Source organism: Typopeltis vanoorti, chromosome 13 (assembly GCF_054136105.1).
Source record: "Typopeltis vanoorti isolate ZY-2024b chromosome 13, IOZ_Tvanoo_1.0, whole genome shotgun sequence".
Lineage (NCBI taxonomy): Eukaryota > Metazoa > Arthropoda > Arachnida > Uropygi > Thelyphonidae > Typopeltis > Typopeltis vanoorti.
The window spans coordinates 9,206,068-9,224,697 of record NC_143561.1 but is presented as its reverse complement, the minus strand read 5'-3'; the positions used below and the strand labels follow the sequence as shown (position 1 = coordinate 9,224,697).

General features: G+C 37.7%; 1 protein-coding gene across 2 annotated transcripts in view; it reads right to left on the bottom strand.

The window, feature by feature from the left end:
- LOC150099926 (alpha-galactosidase MYORG-like) overlaps nt 1-18,630 on the bottom strand; it is a 124,763-nt gene that overhangs the window by 29,916 nt on the left and 76,217 nt on the right. The gene's annotated exons all lie outside the window — the stretch shown is intronic.

Sequence of the window (18,630 nt, the reverse complement as noted above, 5' to 3'; positions counted from 1 at the left end):
CAAATTAATCTATGATATTGATAAATTTGATTACATTTTAAAAGCTAAACATATATTGGCTGTATGCCTTATTATTGTAATATACACAGAAAATTTTTCTGTGATTTTTTATAATAAAACATAAAATAAAATAAAACATTATGTATAAGGAACTACACCTTTACTGTTATCTTCTTATTATTATACAAGTATCTCCATGAAGTCAGAAGAATCACTGAGAGAGATCCACTATTCACACATTAACCATTAGCAAAGCATCCACAACCACCTCAGGTAACCCATTCACCACCCTCTGAGCAAAAAATCTAGTCCTAACACCTTGCTAACCACACTATGATAATAAGGGATCACCCTCTTATTCTCTCTCTCTAATGTGTACTAAAAAAAAGTCTTTGGTGCCATTCTATAAAAGCTTTTATTATGTTCCCTCTTATTGCCAGCCTGGTTGGCTGAGTGGTTAGCATATCCGCTCTCCAGCCAAAAGGCTGCAGGTTCAAATCCTGCCATGGGCATGGATGTTTGCGATTATCTGTGAAAACACTGGTGGTGGTAGGCAATAGATGCTGTTGGTGTGGTTGCAGTTTGTTGTAGTTGGTGGATTGAGTAGTGTAAACAATAAGATGCTAAGGAAGCTACTAATATTATTATTACTTGACACCTCCAGGGAGTCCAAAGACTCACTGAGGGAGGGCACCTGCTCTACAAACTCTGTCTCAACCACTCAATCCACCAACTGACCGCAACTACACCAACGCCAACCACCACCACTAGCAGGCAATGATGTGTTTATGACATCACGTTAGGTTGGAGCTAAATGTTAGTCCAAGTAAAGAGATCTTCTCCCACCTGATGATTTGTGTATTACTAAGAGTAAAGGTAGGTGGCTGAGATTCCTTTTGTGAGAAAAGAGGCAAGATTTCTTGGTGGCATTGAAGCAACCAGATTGTCCTCATCTTATTGAAGGATAATATGGAGATTAATGCTTAAGGAACTGGTTGACAGTGCCATAACGAGGGTGTGGCGAAAGAGGCGCCCGCCACGGGTGCTAGGTTTGGGGCGCAAAACGTAAAAAATGTAAAAAATAAAAATAAATAAATAGATATAAAAGTCTGCTATTTTATATTGTATTTTTAAATTTTGGCAATACGGCGCTTTAGACACACAAATTCTGCAACACACACTGCAACTCATTTTGATTGGGTTAATAGTAAGTATTTAACATATTGCATTTAGTAAAATTTAACTTGTTACATTTGAATTTTTCAAAATTTTTGTCATTTTTGGGTTGGGGGGACGCAAGTTAGCCACTTGCCACAGGTGCTTCATACCCTCGTTACTGTACTGCTGGTTGAAGATTGAAGTTCAGAATGTTGAAGTACTGCATGGTTTGTCAGATGAATAGAATGAATTGGGGAGTACTATCAATTAACAAAGATGTGACTAGGATTAATGGCAATTGGGAGTAAGTCATTTATGTACAGGAAAAAGAAGATGGTGATAGAACAGGGCACTGAAAAACTCCTGCATTGGTGGCAAAGCTTGAAGAGATAGTACCATCCACCATGACATGCAGTGAATAACCAGACATAAAGAGAAAGCTGGCAACCCACTTACAGAGGATGGTAGAGGGACCAAAGGATGACAATTTGTGTAGTAGGCCTTGATGCCAAACACTATCAAAGGCTCTGTAAATGGTGAGAGTGATAGCACATTAGAAATATATACACGTTAGCACAAGAATAATGTTTAATTTGCCAAATATTTCAGTCTGAATATTACAGACCATCTTCAGAGTCTGTAATATTAAGTGGCTACATAGGAATAGTTTTAAAAATCAAAGTGGAATATGAACAATTGATTATTCATACATAGAACGCGCCACGTGATTCTTGTGCTAACGTGTATATATTTCTAATCATTATGTCACAAGTATCGTTAAAAAATCAAAAGTGATAGCACATTTCTCCAAAACCTTTTCCATAGCACTATCCCATGGTAGATAATGTAGGCTAAGAGGTCAGCCATGATGGTCACTGATTCGTTGGTGGAGCTCTAGGTAATGGAGAAGTTGACTATCAATGACTTTTTCTACTATTCCGTTGAAGTCTGAAGTGATGCCGATTTGTCAGTAATTTGATGGTAGGCTTCTATCTCCTTTTAGAAACAGGCTGGATATACGATTGATTCCACATATTGGGTTAAGTACCAGCTAAGTATAAAAGATTGCAGAGATAATACAGGATAAGTGTTAGCTCTGGAGCACAATTGGAGAGATGTCATCAGTACCAGAAGACTTTTTAGCATCCAAATTATTTTGTATTCTTCTGATAGCTTTTGGCATTCACTTCCAATAAGCTGGGTGGTGGTATTTCACTGTGTGATGAAGATCAACTACAACCTAGTAGATCTAGTTGGCATTTCCTCCAAGCAGAAAGGTATCCTTTTGCATAAAGAATACTCCGTGGGTTCACCAGAGGCCCCTTTTATGGAAACAGGTCACACTGCAAGAAGGTGGGATTGACTTGACAGGGAAAGGCAGTATCTACATTTAACAATCTACTTCTGTATCACAAGATGACAAAATGCATTGGACAAAAGAGAGAGAGAGAGAGAGAGAGAGATAGTGGTATATTTAAATTTTGCAAAGGACAACGTTAGATCGCCACATGACAAGTTGGTAACTAAATTGGAAAGGATAGGCTCAGACAACAGTTTAGGGAGCTGGATAGGAATGGCATCAGCATGTTGTGTATGTAGAGGAAAGCAGTATCCCAGAATAAGAAAGTCATTAGTGGTATGCTGCAGGTGTATATTTTGAGACCACTGCTATTTAGCTTGTATGTTAATGATATGAGAAAAATTTAAACGGGGTATGCAATTGTTTACAGCTGATGCAAAGTTGTGAACTATAAATAATAGGAGCAGATATTGTGGCTGAAAAAGAAAATTCGAAAAGACTGTGTGAGCAAGTGAGTGGTAATTACAGCTCCATGTAGCCAGGTTTTGAAACTTGGAAGGGAGGAATCACATGCAGAGTACACAGTTAGTGGGGGGGGGGATATCTTGAAGGAGATGGAAGAGATATGGCAGTAATACTGGATAAGGACTAGAAATTTAAGAACAACATTACTAAAATTGTGAGTGTATTATGGTAGTAAAAACAATGAAGAAAACAATGGCATAAAAGTATAGAGGTTATGATTCTGTCATATAGATCCCATGACACAAGGATTACTATGCACAGATCTAATCACCTGGTCTTCAAGGGGGGGGGGGATAAGTATCTTGGAAAGGGTTTAGAGAAGACTAATTAAGGCAGTATCATGTCACTAGAATGCAAGGTATGAAGATGGATTGAGGGAATGCCATTTGCAGAATCTGGTAAATAAGAAGGGAAGAAACCCCTTGCCAACTGCGACTAATCAGTTGGCAAGGGGTTGTTACCAGTTTAATGGGGAAGAGATTCTTCTTAGAACAGAAGGGACCATTGCTGGAAACTGTATATAAGAAGGGTGTGAGCAAGGGATGAGAAGCAAGTTTTTTGCATGGATGGAGAATAGAGTGTATTATCTGAAAATGTGTGAGTATGAAAATGGTGAATGAGTTTAATTCCTGGCTCAATGAGCTGGGCAGAAAGAACACAAAAAAGTGGTAAGAGAAAAAGAGGACATATATACTGCCCATACAGTGAGCATTTAGTTTCCATGTCATGATATTATTATTATTATACAAACACCTCCTGGAGTCAACAGTGTCTCAGCATACTACTACATGATCTGATTGAGAATCCTCCTAATGCATTGCCATCAGGTTAAAGTATCTGGTAGAGACTGCAAAACCATTTTACTGCTGTATCTTCAAATGGAGGAAGCTCTAAATGTCTTCTTATGTTTGATATGTCCTTGGGTTTCACTCACACCTCGTCCGCTCGGTTAGCCTAGTGGCTATGTGCTTCGCAACCATGTGCCTGGGGAAGGAGTGTCCTAGGTTCGATTCTCGTCGATGACGTAAGGAGCTCAAGGATCTTCCTCAGCCATAGCCAAGTTAGCCGGGTGTGGACAGCAGGGTTTTTTCTGCCAGTTTATCTGGAGTTTTTCATCCCACAAAGCAGGCAAACTGGTCTTGTGAATACACACGGACTACAGTCAGGAATATTAACCCAGTCATAGGCCTGATTCGTCAGCCTATGATGATTCTGGAGCCTGGATAAAATTTCAAGGGGGGGGGGATTAGATGGTGCTGTGCATTCCCGCAGAGGGAACTCATTGTACCATCACATGGAAAGGAAGGACTCACACCTCATGGTTGCAGAGTGTGTGTGTGGGGGGGGGGGGACATAAGGTAAAAACACTTGCTCTGAAGCCAAACATAGTATCAACCACTTCAGACCTCCAATAAATGAGATCTTTCACTCGGTAATCTGTTCATCTACCAAACAGAGATTGCCTGTTTACCACTAATATAAGGCTTGTTAATGTCAGAAGAGCAAAGTTACTGCTATTATATCTGGTCATCCCAAAAAGTAATGTTGTTTTTAGCATTAAGTTTTGATATGATAGAAAAGATAAATCACTTGCTAATTTAATCAAGTACATATTCTCCATTTGAATCAATAACGCTCTTCTAACATTGTGAAAGCTTCATAATGCCACGTCTATAGAATTCAGAAGGTTTGGAAGCAATGAAGTTGTGCACATGCTCAATTTCAGTGCCTCTAATGTAATGTATTGTATTGTTTTTCATCAATGAAATGCTGCAAACTTTGAAATAAGTGGTAATCTGAAGTGCAAGATCAGGAGAATATGGAGGATGTGGAAGCTTTTCCCAGCCAAGTTCCTCAATCTTGGTACAGGTGATTCTTGCATGTGAGGACTTGCATTATCATGATGAAAAAACAATACCCTTTCGACTGACCAACACCTCTTTTCCTCCAGTTTTTCATTCAGTCGATCGAGTTGTTCATAGTATACTTCAGCTGTGATTGTTTGGTTTTGTGGCAAGAGCTCAAAGTGTATAATACCAGCCATATCCAACCAAACGCTTAACAGAACTTTCTGATGGTGAAGGTCTGTTTTGGTTGACGTTTAGCCTCTTACCCTGAATGAACCCACTACCTTTGGTGCTTAACATTCTTGTAAAGTATCCATTTTTCATCACTGGTGACTGCACAACTCAAAAACGAAGATTAAACCTCTTGAGAATGAAGAGCTGTGCAAATGCTGATGCGCTCTCTTCAATTGTTGTTCATCAGTTCGTAAGGAACCCACTTGCCAAGCTTAGACACTATTCTAAGTTCTTGCAAATGATGATAGATGGTCGATGATGATGATGAATTAAGATCTTTTGCTAAATCTTCAACAGTTGTATTGGCATTTCTTGCAATAGCAGCTTCCAGCATATCATTATCGAGAGAGACAGGGCACCCAGAGCAAGAGGAGTCTTTCGAGCTAAAGTCCCTTGTTGAAATTTTTGGAACCATTGCTGATGGAAGCTTTTGCACATTCAAACATCATTGCAATACACTTCTTGCACATTTAAAATTTTTTTTTTTGTGTTAGCAGCATTGTTTCCTTTCTTGAACTCATCAAGCATGATGTGCCTAATCTGCTCTTCAATAATCCCTCCATAGTAATAAAGGGTTATTTAAACAATAACTTACGTATGATGCTCTTGAAAAGTGGAATTTGTTAAAATGAGGCCGCCTCAGCTTAGCGGTACTTATAAAGCTTTAAAAATTCATGTTTACACAAGCTAAGACACATTTCAACGAGTACAGTATAAAAACAACATTACTTTTGGGATGAACTGATACAATGCAGAATAATATTCTTATTAAAATAAAATAAATTCTAACAAATCTTAGCATTCCAATTATGAAGTAGTCCAGTGAGATAATTAGAGCAATAACAGATCTTAACAGACCTTAGTTTTAAGGAAATGGTTGCTAAAAACCTATTAGGATTTTTAGCATTTGTTAATTGAATATCTTTAATTTTTCACAAATATAATAAACATAACCTTTGCTGGAACACTCAGAAATTTTTCTTTTAGTAATACAATAACTTATAAGTCTGGTAAACTGTATTTAGCTGTAGTATATGAATAGTAGAACCATTTCTGAATAACTAATTTAATAAATCTACTGGAGCACTCTGTTGATGTGTTTAGGATGTAATAAGTGATGCATTATTCAGAATAATTGGTTTGTATTCTTCTGAGTTTCTTTTTATTTCATAAAAAGAAATCACGTTGTCCAAAGAGAGAAAGTCTGTAATTTTGGCTAGCGGGTTTGTTGATTGGAATTACTGGCAAAGCAACTATTGCAATGAGACCAATGTGTTATATTAATGATTGTGTTTTCTCCAGCCGGTTTACACATTTTGTGAAGATTTTTACTGTTAATGGTCTTTCATAACAAATAGTAATGAAATATTTTTTTTTTTATATCGCCTCAATATTATTACGACACTTTTCAATATACATATGCATTTAAACATACACTGCACATGTATTTCTATGATGAGAAGAGTCTTTATATGAGCTGTTTCAATTGTAGATGAGTTAGCTGATCTCATATGTTGTTAGCAGGTCGCATACAGGCAAATTGGGATTGAGAACAAATGCAATTTACCGGCAAAAACTATCTACAACCACCATCTACAACCACCACTATTGGTGGTGGTTGTAGATGGCGTTGTGCATTGCTGTATGATTGGAGGATAAATAGAAGACATGACAAGTTGTGTGGAGTAGTGTGCCCTCCCACGATGAATCTTTGGACACCTTAGAAGTGTTGTTGTTGTTGTCGTGTGGGGTTCCCCCAATTTTCCTCAACCGCCTCTTGGACAGGTTGAGCCCTCAAATGAGGGATTTTAAGTATATATTTTCGACTGTAGTCGAAAATATATACTTAAATACTATCCATGTGTGTTCATAGGCGGATTTGCCTATTCTGAGGGATGAAAAACCCTCTACCCTGTGTGAGACTGGCTAACTCACCTTTAGTCGAAAGAGATCTGGTTTCTCACATCATGGACAGGAATAAAACCCAGGTCTTTCTGACTAAAGGGCTTTGTGTATACTGACTGAGCTATGGAGGCTCTCGAAGGAATACACTATACAGTCTTTTATATCAAATGAAAACAAGTTCCTCCTTTCCCAACCCACTACCCATATATGGTACTAATGTACTATAGGATGAACCTCTCATGTTTGGGCTCAACATAAAAAAAAATAATAATACTAATTAATTTTAAAAATTTTGATTTTTTTTATTTGATGCTGAGCTACAGAGGCTCTCCCTTGAAAGTGACATGTAATAATAATTATTATCATTTGGAGGCTTCCATGACCGTACATGATGAAATTAATCTCACAGCATTGTTATTATTAATTATTCATTTTTCCTTAAGATTAATTAATGTATTCAAACCTGTGGTTTTCCTCTGGATCAAACCTGATGCAAAAATTCTGTAAATAAAAACAGAAATAAACTGACTTCTCACAGTGATCTCAAATAACGGTATTGAGTTCGTTCGACAACAAACAAATCCTTGTCTTATAATTAAATAAAGTACTGCATCCACCAAATGCATCAGTCGCTTATTATACTGTTGGTGAAGATCTTATATAATGTGTTACTTATCCCAATTCCTCTGGGTCAAAGGATAGCTACTTGATATTGTGAATAAGACGAAACAACAAGTAGTTGTAGCATCAGTCTTCTTTCTTGCATAGTATGCATTACGAGTTATTGCTTAACAGTGCATACTGTTTTGATCAATATAATTTTATTATTATTATTATAAATAAATAAATAAATAAATAAATAAATAAATAAAAGGCATGCCTTTTATTTTCAAAGGGAGTAGGAGGAACTCTCTGGCTCTAATTACTTTTGTAAGCCTGTAAGCAACTGGTTTCCTCCTGTGGCCGTCAATGGACATCTGGCTATGAACTTTTCAGTTCATAGCCAGATGTCCATAGTCCAGATGTCGACAATTTGAATACTTCTAATGCGATTGCGTAAGAGACTTTCACCATCTGGCAATACTAAATTAAAATTAGTATATTGTTGTCTGAAACTGAAATTTAAGGTCGATCTTCTGAGTTGCCGGAGAAAACTTAAGTTTCCAGGAAACTTACGTTTTTCTCCTGCAACTCGGGGGGGGGGGGAATACCTTTTTAAATTATTCATTTAAATTTTTTTTTTTTTTTCTGAATTGAGCTTTTCGTTCCTCAAAGGGAACGAAAAGATGGCATTCTTTTATTCAATCCAAATATTTACATAACTGGTATGCAGCCACCTAACTGCTAAATGCATTTCCAGAGCATGCTAGATAAGCAGCGATGTTCGTATTTATCCCATCGAACGAGATATCTCGTTGTACTTCAAAGTGCGCTAAGAAGCGCATATACTGAAATTTTCTCCTGTACCTGTCCTATACTATTTATTGACCTGTCTCTATAATATGCCTTTTCATCCCATTTTCTATACTTTTTAGTCCACATTATTGTAAACTATCATCATACAATCATGATTCTAACATAATTTTCACAGCCGCACCTTCTCCATTGCTTCTTCATCTCCTCAAATTTCAGGCAACCACATCTGCCTGAAATTTGGCATATGCAATCATGTCACAGTCTCTTATAAAGATCATAACTTCTTTATCTCCTGTCCTTTTTCAAAAACGAAGTAATTGCTTTTTTGTTGTTTTTACCACGTGTGTCCACGTCTACTGGATTTTAACTTCCTTTCCACTATCATCCCAGTTTTTTCCATGTCTCATCCAGTGCTTGTCATGATATAGAGAGAGAAGTCTGTCGATCTTGAACCGAATCTAATCTCCTCCGCCCACTTAAATCCTCTTGTAGAGGTTCCATACAAACATTCCTAATCACCCTTTGCAATGTCAATAATTGAACCTGCGTATAAAAACCATTCCCTAATATAATAAAGCCATAGATAATAAAGCCTAAATAATAAAGCCATAGATAATAAAGCCATAGACCTGTAACCTAATGAGGTCACAGGTCTATAGTACATCACTAGTCAAACTCATTCTTTTTGCCTCTGCTCTCCATAGACCATACATAGTTCAGTGGAAAGAGCAAGATAAAAACAGACCTTTAGTGGGATAATAGTTGCAAAAGCAGTTGCTAGAGCCTAATAGTTTGGCTGATTGGTTTATCAGTTAGTCACTTTTTTTGGATAATATTAAAATTTTGGTGTATCACCAATGAAAGAACGTATGTTATGCATACGTTCTTTCAAGTGCCATCAACTGCTAGAGAGAGGAACCTGGGTCATCGGGTTCCTCTCTAGCAGCAACTGCAAAACGTCCAATTTATAAGCTTAACCAATTTAATCATCTGTGTGAGTCCGTCACACACCTTTGCATTTATTGAAATTTAATTATGAAAACTTTATTAATATTTGTGTGAAAAATTGGTAAATTTTAAGTAAATAAACTGTTGGCATATTTCCTATGGTTTTTCGTGACGTCTGCTCAGAATCCCATCTCTCACCCCCACTGCATTTTTGTTAGAGTGGGCTGAAATTCTCGTGAACGTAAAAAGCATAAGAAGTTCAATAATAAATAACTAAATCCCAAATTTAGTAGAAATCGGTTAAAATACGGTGATCTGCAAAGAAACCTCAATCATTCAGTATGGGAATTTCTCAAGAATCATTCAGCAACAAAACAAACGGATCTCCTCAACTTTGGTCGAAATCGGTTGAACGATGCGAACCCTGTGGACGAATCTTTGTATGTTTATTTTATTTTATTTATTATTGTGTGTGTGTTTGTGTGTGTGTGTAATTTAACACATAAAATTTGATAGACTGTCTATCATGTCGAATAAAAGATGGATCGACTAAGAAACCAGAATTACGGGAGGTCAAATTTTGACCCTAAATAATTATTTTTGTACCCTGCGTAATCAGAGATTCGCTTACAATACTTGGCGTAAAGTCGCTGTCGTGACTGCTATCAGATAATAAAACACGGAATGCGGTCATCTAGCTGATTTGAGCTGGATATTCTTGTTTTACTTATTGTTCATCTCATTCCCACCTTTAACCAATAAATAAGAACTGTTGCAAAATACTGATTTTCATAAATGAAATATTGATTGTGGTATATATATTCATCATAATCATTATCGATGTTAACTGATATGTTTCATGACAACAGGAAAGGGGGAAAAGAGTTCAAAGAGATACATCAATCCTACGTAGTTGAATAAATGCATCTACTTGAGTCGATATTCGTTATCTGTTGCTTCGTTTCTGTTAATTTCCCGTCCTACCAGCAGGGGACTGTTATCAACTGCATAAGAAAATTAAAGGAAATACTACACAGTACACTCACCCTAATAATTTTTATTCAACACACTCTGTCTCTCTCTTGTGACTCGGCAAACAAGGGACGACAGCAAGGACAGTCAGAAATTGAAGTTTTCGTTTTCTGTTTTGTTTAGTAATAGGAAAGCATACTGTATATTGCACCGGCATCATTTCTGGATGTCGCGTACGATAAAAAAAAGTCTACAAAAGCAATATCTTCTGGTTAGGTCGATTGGTAGAACCTCTGCTACTAATGGCTCACGAAAAAGTTTGAGCGCGGTTAGTAGTTGGAAGGGAACAATCGCTAGATGCTGTTGGCACACTCTCCCTCGATGAGTCTTTGGACTACCTGGAGGTGTCACATAATAATGATATGATTTCACTAAAAGCTACGTACAATAATAAATATATTTTTCATTTTAACGAGTGTCTTTTCATGCATTTACTTTTATAAAAAGTGAGAAAGAATGATGTCCTGATCGCCTTTTACGGAACTTAACAGTTCCTGAAAGTGAACCGAGTTTTTATTATTATTAATTTTATTATCTGAGACCTCCAGGGAGTCAAGGACTCATCGAGGGAGGCTGTAAATTACCCAAACCAGCTATCATATCTTCCCTTAAATTCATTTACACACTAGATGCACTCACTATCCCCTAAGGGCAAAATTATTCCACGCACTCACTGCTCTCTGGGAGAAAAATCTAGCTCTTACCCCTTTCATCACTGAGAACAACCTTAACTTCCTGGATCCCCCCCCGTGTTCTCTCCCCGCCTTCCATATAACGAAAAATTTCATTATTTGAAATGCTATAACACCAATTCAAACGTTTATAGGCATCTATCATATCACCCCTCTTTCTGCTGTTAACTAGTCTGCAATCCACATACTTGCAATTTGTCCTCATAATCTAAACACCATTATCCGAATATAATCTTTGTAACTCTTCTTTGCACCCTTTCCATAGCTTCTTTATCCCGGGAGACCAAATCTGCGCACAGTAATCCAGGTGTGGTCTTATCAAAGTTTTTAAAAAGAGGCAAAAATTACTTCCTTATCATTACATGTCAAGGTTCACTTCAACATAACAATTATCCTCTGAGTTGTATTTGCAACTTTTGGGTGTGACCTTTGAACTTTAAATTCTTATCCACCAAGATCCTTTCCTTCTTCAGTTTCTTGTAGCATAACCCCGCTAATATAATATGCCGCTGGAACTCTAATCATGCCAAAGTGCATAACTTTACACTTACTAACATTAAACTGATAGCCATTTTCGTTTGCCCAGATTTCCAGTCTATTCAAATCATTTTGTAATTGATGAATATCAGTAGTATCCCCGATTGCCATGCCTATCTTCGCATCATCAGCAAACAATTGCAAATCTGATGATACACGCTGCTTGATGACATTAATGTATAGATTGAACAATAATGGCCCAAGGACTGAACCACTGGTAACCTTAAATCTCGTGTATACCACTTTTTGATATCTGTCTGTCAAGCATCCCCTGATCCAAGTCAATAGATTATATTCCAATTCCATATCCTGCAGTTTACGCAACAGCCTATCGTGTGGTATCCTATCAAATGCCTGAGAAAAATCCAACATTATCAAATGTATCCATTCCGTTTATCCAACTCAGCCGTAACGTTGTTCTAAAATATGAGCAAATTGCTAAAACATGACCTTCCTTCAGTAAACCCATGCTGTTACCTGCAGAGTATAGAATGCTTGTCTACCCATTTCTGTATGCGAGTTCTTACCAACTTCTCTAAAATCTTCACTACCACACCAGAGATACTAATAGGTCGGTAGTTAGACACATCAGTTTTTGCACCACCTTGTGCAATGGAACTATAATACATTCCTTCCATTCCTGTGGTATCATTCCTAAGCTGAGACTCAAGTTATACAAATGTGTGAAAGGCCTAGCCAATTCAGCTGAACATTCCTTTAGCAGACGGGTTGATATTCCATCTGTCCCTATTGGCAAATTCTTATCCAGGTTATGCAAGAGCTCTTTAACCTCATTTTCATGAACCTCTGACTCTTCATCCAACATTGCGGTAGCACTGTGCACCATGCTACAAACACCTGGTTGATATATATCTTAGCAAAGTGAGCACTCATTAACTGAACAATGTCCTTAGCTTCCGACACTCGTGTACCATCTGCATACAATAAAGTTATTCTTCTACATTCATTCTTTCTTTCGCTTGCGGCATAACGATAAAATTCTTTTGGATTGATTTTAACTTACATGGCCAATTTCTTTTCATACTCCGCTTTAGCTTTTCTCGCAATACTCGTTATTTTTCTGGCCTGAGCTTCATATAGTTCATAACTCCTTTCACTCTTATTCTTATGATATTCTTTCTACATCATCTTCTTCTTGTGGATCTCTTGCTTAATAAGGCTGTACATCCATTTCACTCCCAACCTATTTATTCTTCGAACACTAGGGATACATTGAGATACCGCCTCGAGTTCAACTTAGGACTGTGACGTAACTGAGATGTGCAAGTTTTATTAAAATCTAGCCTAGTTCAAAGAAAGTTCAATTCGCTTTTTTACTTCTTTGTTTAATTCGCTTATTTACTTTTATTTAACCGAAAAGAATTCCATTGTGTACTTTTTAATGGAACTATAATTCGATATAGCATTTATTACGTTGAACAGCCCCCGCGATTTCTATGTCTCATTCCCATGGTTGGACTATTGTTTCTGGTCTTCCAATCCAAACATATGCACTGAATGCATCATCGAAGTAATCCTCACTGGCATGGAAACATACATTCCCCACACTTGTCTGAACTGCCATTCCATAACTAAACCCTGGTTCTTCAAAAGATGTACCAAGGCTGTACAAATAAAAAAATCAAGCATATCACAACTAGCTTGCATCAAAAACTCCATCCTCCTTCAATGCTTATACCCAAGTCCGAAAGAGATGCAAATCAGATGCTTCCAAATCAGAATTTGAATGGGCAAAAAGCAGGAAACTTGCAGCCTTCCCAAATAGCAGCAGTGCCTTTTGGTCTCTTGCCAAAGGAATTGGTCATAACTTTTGCCCAACACTGTTCCCACCTGTATCATATCCAGATGGCTCTATTGCATCATTCAATAAAAAGCCAATCTCCTGGCTTCCCACTTTGCCTCCAGTGCAAACATAACTGACAATGGTAACTGCTCCCAACCATTCCAACTACCTAATATACAATGAACCTACATCTCGTGCCAGAGTGATCAGAAACTTATTGTCTAAATTAGACACAAAAAATTCTGCTGGTCCCGATAGCATTCCTTTAATTGTCCTAAAGGTTTGTGCATCAGAACTGACTGCTATCCTATCCTATGCCACCTGTACAATACTCCACTGGTATCTATCCCATAGTCTGGAAATTGGCCTATTTCAACCCCTTCCCAAGAAGGGCAACAAAACACTGCCATCTAACAACCGCCCTATCTCACTCACCTCAGTCCTATCTAAAAGTGATGGAGAAAACCATCAATCCCAACTCCTAAACTACCTTGAAGGCACTCAGCTATTAAGCGACCACCAATATGGATTCCATCGCTGCCGATCAACAGATCTACTCTCATATATCACACATCTCTGAACAAATGCCATGAAGAAATTTGACGAATCTCAAGTGGTTGCAATTGATGTCTCCAAAACTTTTGACAAGGTCTGGCACAAAGGCTTGCTAAGTAAACTCCCGTCATTTGGACTGTTTCAGGACTTCTACAATTGGATTGCCAGCTTTCTGTCTGGAAGCACACTATGTGTGATGGTAGACAGTTCCTTATCCTTTCACCATCCAACTAATGCCAGGGTTCCACAAGATTCTGTTCTCTCACCAACCCTCTAACTCCTATATATATATATATATATCAATGGCCTACTTCAGTTGATCTCCAACCTAATACAGTTTTGCAGATGACAGCACATTGCACTCCTCCCTTTCATTTGCAAATCTGCAAGCTCTATCAATACGATTCTTTCGCGCTCTGAGAGATCTGACACGAAATGTGACATTGCAAAAATGCTAATAAAAATGTTGCATAAAGAACATACACTAACACGCAGAGATAAAGAAGTTATTATTCCTCTTTATAAGGCGTTAATACACCCACGTCTGGATTACTGTGCTCAGGTCTAGTCAACTGGATTCCTTAGAGATGAGGAAGTGGTAAAAAGATTCAAAGGCGAGTGACCAAGTTGGTAAGTAGTCTGAGGAATGCTCCCTATATTGATAGATTGAGAGTTTGTGGGTTGCAGAAGTGGTTGATAGACGAAGGGGGATATGATAGAAACATTTACGTTACTAAAAAGGTTTTATAGGATTGATGCAGGGGGAAATAGTTTAGCGATTGGCTAGTGTTGGAATAACAAGATGCCATCCCTGGAAATTAAATAAAAGTGTGGTTAACAAGGGTGAGGGACAAAATTTTTTGGTTGGAGAGTGGTGAACGAGTGGAATGCGTTGCCTGGCTCAGTTGTAAGTGCTCCGTCTGTCGATGAGTTCAAGAAGAGGTATGATAGATATTGTTTTCATAGTTTGGGTCTCCCGCCATGAGTCTTCTGACTCTATAATAATGTTGCTGATTTTTCTTGGCATTGCATCCCTTCTGTATTTAATTATCAATAATACTAACCTTCTGTTACGGTTTTGTATATGTTATGAAACGTTTGGCTCGCGGTGTAAAATGTATTTCCTGTGAGGGATCGTAATCAGAAAAGTGAAAAACACCGATCAGTTCGCACTATCGCAAGAAACCTGAGGGATTATAGTTTAGTCCACTCTTAATTCCTATTTCGGGACCTTACAGTAAAAAGATCTAGATTTTGAAGTATCATTAATTTTTAATAATGGCATTTATTTCAAAATAACCATTTGGCCGTTAATGTTTCACTTATTTCGTTTTCTTTATTTTATTTTTCTAATTCAATATAGTATTTATAGCGTAAACTGGATTTGCTACTGTATCAGGCACACTGAGGATGAAGCACACTACTATACTTCACCACGTGATCAGTGCTTACTGTTGCCATGGCAACATGAAAGCATTGAGTCAGACTTATTTTAATTTTTGTATATTTCACGAAAGCATAACTTGACTGAAAGACATCATTGAGGCATTGCATCTGATCCATCAAAAACGAAGTTTTTAATTATATAGAGAGAAATATATAAAAATACGGATGGGATGGGGAAGTTACCTTTTAAAATCAAACTCCTAATTTTAAGAATCAGTAAGTGATTTTTTTTTTTTTTTTCAGTTTGCAGCAATAGAAATATATCATAAATTGTTTGATTTTAAATTTAGTTATGAGATAACCATGGCAAAGGCGATTGAATACCCTTCTGCGTTTATTATGTGTGGTTTCACCTACGTAATACAGCTAAAATAATCACATTTCAATGATCGTCCAGTGTGCAGACGCGCCACCCTGCTTATTGGAGATCTGAAGTGGCTTGAAATCAGTTATCGCACCATAAGCATACTCACTATATTAATGTATGATAGGTTTATAACCTTTCCTCAGTGGGATTCATATATACAGTATTACAGTATATCTGAACCATATATACTAATTTCACAAGTTCCAGTTAAATCGTTTATTCTTGAAAAAAAAAAAAAAAGAATGTTCTGATATATAGGATATCATCAGAAAAGGACAAGATGCATTACAAAAAATAATTAATTCGGAGAGCGTCACTACACGAAGATGTACAGTTTGCTCTAGTCAGGGGCTGCAGTTATTTAATAAATTCGCTAAACCTGTTTGCTGTTTGGTAAAACTGAGGCGATACGTGCTCTACATGCTGAGCGTTGTGTTGGCTATCTAGTCTTGGATGCATCGACACTTCTGTCTAGAGCGGACCTGTCTTTTAACAGTGTGCGATCAAGTTCAAGCTTACATGACGGTGCGCCAGTTCCGTAAACTACACTTTTCCCCGTCTTTGTGTTGTGAGAGCCAAGACTTGTACAGTGTATCTATCCGATGAAACCTAGACCCACACGTTGACTTCCCCTTTTTATACCAAAAGATTTTCCGTGCTATTTTCTGGTGAGGTCTGAAACTGTTGATACTAGACTGTATGGCTTATCTCTAGAACTGCTCATTTTTTTTTCCCAGTACATACTGGGGAAGGGGGGGGGGGGAGACGCACACATTGTAAAGTTCAAACATCCGGAAGTAAAACAACTGAGTACTATGAAAGTGAAAAATGGCTAAAGATGTTCACAACAGGGTGCGTTTTCAAATGCTTTCGCTAGATTCCATCGTGTATGATGATACAACGGCCGTGAGTCCCTTCTACGTGAAGGTACGGCACCATCCCCCAAATTTTATCCGGGACCGGCATAGCTGACGAATCAGGCTTATGGCTGGGTCAGTATTCTTGACTGTGAACACACATAATCCATGTATGTGTGTTCACGAGGCCGGTTTGCCTGCTTACGGGATGAAACCCCCCCCCAGATAAACTGGCGGTAAAAACCCTGCTGTCCACGCCCAAGACCGGCTAACTTGGCTATGGCTGAGGAAGATCCTTAAGCTCCTCCCGTCGTTGACGGGAATCGAACCTAGGACATTCCTTTCCCAGGGATATGGTTGCGAAGCGCAAAGCCACTAGGCTAACCTCGCGAACTCTTTGTTTAGTGCAACAGTGTGTGTGAATGAATCTTCATATAATGTTTAGATAAGCATACAAAAGAATAATAAAATACAATCTAGATGATTGCACATCGATGGCAAGGAAATAGTTTAGTGTTAACGTTTTCTCTCTATAACGGAACTATCTTTCCATTCTGCCTTTTCAAATGCATGCTGCGATATTGTCAGTCCTCTAAACACACTGTTTTTATTTTTTAAATACATAAAAACATTCATATGTGAAGTTCATCTACATGAAAAAAGGCTGTTCTCATGAATCCTTCATTTGCGTAGCTTACAATTTCTATATTTATTAAGAATCGGAAGATCTGCTATGCACCGATGTTGAACCACAAGTCCAAAATTTTAGTTCCGTTCTCAAATTTCAGTGATAGCATTAAACAAAATAGACCTGTTTGATGATAACTGCTTTCTAATAAAATCATTATAAATAAAATAATCTATAATAATAATATAATCAAAACAAAGTTTCGTTTGTTTGATATAAAAGACGGGTCTCATGTAATCTTTCCATGGTGCTTATATGACAAAAGTAATATATGTTTCATGATCTATAAGTGTTTCGTAAACTGTTGCGTAAAACATGTAGCGAACTTGTGGCTTAATTTTTATTTTATTATTTGCTGATTTATTTTACTGGCACGATGACGGTGTATCCTATCAAGAAATAGCACGGTGGAACTGATAAGTTCCAATTATCAAAAAAGTCGGATAATCATGGACCAATCCAACAGACAGATTGATCAGAGGTCCTTATCCAGGATCAGGTATATCTTAATCCTTGAGACTTTTTCATCTGGTTAGTTTACGAGCAAAAGTTAGAAATGCCCACTTCGGAAAATTTTGGACTCTGCAGACTACATCGCTTTACTGATGACAGTCCACTCTATTCCGCTTCTTTATTTACAAAACCTTGTAGGACGCAGAAGACTCAGGTGGGACGAAGTACTCAGGTGTCATTCTCAAGTGGGGAGAAGATAATTTAGTAGATTTTTTTAATGCTACCAAAACACATTCCTGCTTTGTTTCCGGAAGAAAGACCATGCTTCACGCTCCCTCACCTTTCTGGTAATACTCCACTCACCAATCAAGGACAGTTTTCTCCTCTAACTCTCACATGTAACCTATTCTGGAAAAACGCATGACGTTAGCCTCTTTAGTATCCAAAAGCTTGGTGGTCTTTTCGTTCTAAATATTACTTCTTTTCTCAACTCCTAACACTTGAAAAATCCCAAATCCCTCTCCCCAAACTTATTCTCACATCTGAGATGGTACACCAAAAATCATTCTCAGAATGCTTCGTTCTGAAAGCAGTTTTTGTGAAAAAGAGGACTATTTGATTAATAGATGACTCTTCTCTCACTGACTCCCTGGATGCTGATCCACTGAACTGGCCATCATAATTCCCTTACATACGGTTGAGCTCTAAACTCACCGAATCAACTTCTCAAACTCTTCCTTTACGCTATATACCTCTGTCCTTTATCTTTCTCATAAAGTTCTAAAAATGTCCGAAATACATTAACAAATTCCTTTCTACTCTCTGATCACTTGCCCACACAAGGCACTGTCATGATAAATATGTGC